Consider the following 981-nt stretch of genomic DNA (forward strand, 5'->3'; position numbering starts at 1 on the left):
TGTCGGGACGTGCGTCTTGTTCTGCTCCTTTGTTAATCTTTCAATCGTTTCATGCTAGTCCTTTCCCTTGCACCCTTTTGTGCTTCCTCGTATCATCAATTTCTGAAAATGTCCTCAAAGAATGGATAAAGAACCCTCCCTCATAACTCTCATGTAAAGAAGTAATCTAAAAGTATCTTTGATATTATACAATTCAAAGTCGTAGAAAGGAATATGTTACAAATGGTGGTTTGAGATAGGACTCCACCAAACTAGTTTGAAATGTTGAAATTTATTGTCCATAGAGCTCAAGGCCCTTAAAAGTTGGTCAAAAGCTTGCGAATGGTCCTCAACTAAGCATGAGTACGTTTTGAACCATTTTGAAATAGAGTAAGGCCAATCCGTAAGGGACCTCTCTTTAAACTCCTTCCCCTTCTTTGCTTTGTCATGATGGCCTTCCCGGCTCTTAAAACTAGCAAACTTGAGATTCTTGTCATTGGGGATCTTCCGGTTGCTCCTATTTCTTCCAAATTTGATGACGAAAATACTTGGACTAGGTGATCTTCCAAGAATAGAAGGTGAACTTCCATGGCATTGATGATGGGGTGTCTTAGGAGTTAGGGTAGTGGGCGCCAAATTTCCACATGTAGGCTCCTTCTTAGCCTTGTCTTTGAGTTTCTCTACTAAGTAATTCTTATATGATGATTTGACTTTCGTGAGAAGGTCCATAATGTCATCTCCAAGTATCATGAGCTCCATGGTGGGTTTGAAAAGGTTCTCATGAAGGCATTCCTCCTCTTCATCGAAGCAAACTTCAAACTTCTCAAGGATGGGTTCCTCAAGCAAGTTGATTTCGCTACTCCATTTATCATTTGAGCCTATCTTTCCCTCATCATCTTCTTCCATAGGTGTGTTATCATTGCTTCCTCCATATGAATCATAAATAGGGGCTTCATTTCTCCTCAATAATTCTTCCTCCACCGTCTCAATGTTCACATCAAA

This window comes from Silene latifolia, chromosome 1 (genome assembly GCF_048544455.1).
Source record: "Silene latifolia isolate original U9 population chromosome 1, ASM4854445v1, whole genome shotgun sequence".
Taxonomy (NCBI): Eukaryota; Viridiplantae; Streptophyta; class Magnoliopsida; order Caryophyllales; family Caryophyllaceae; genus Silene; species Silene latifolia.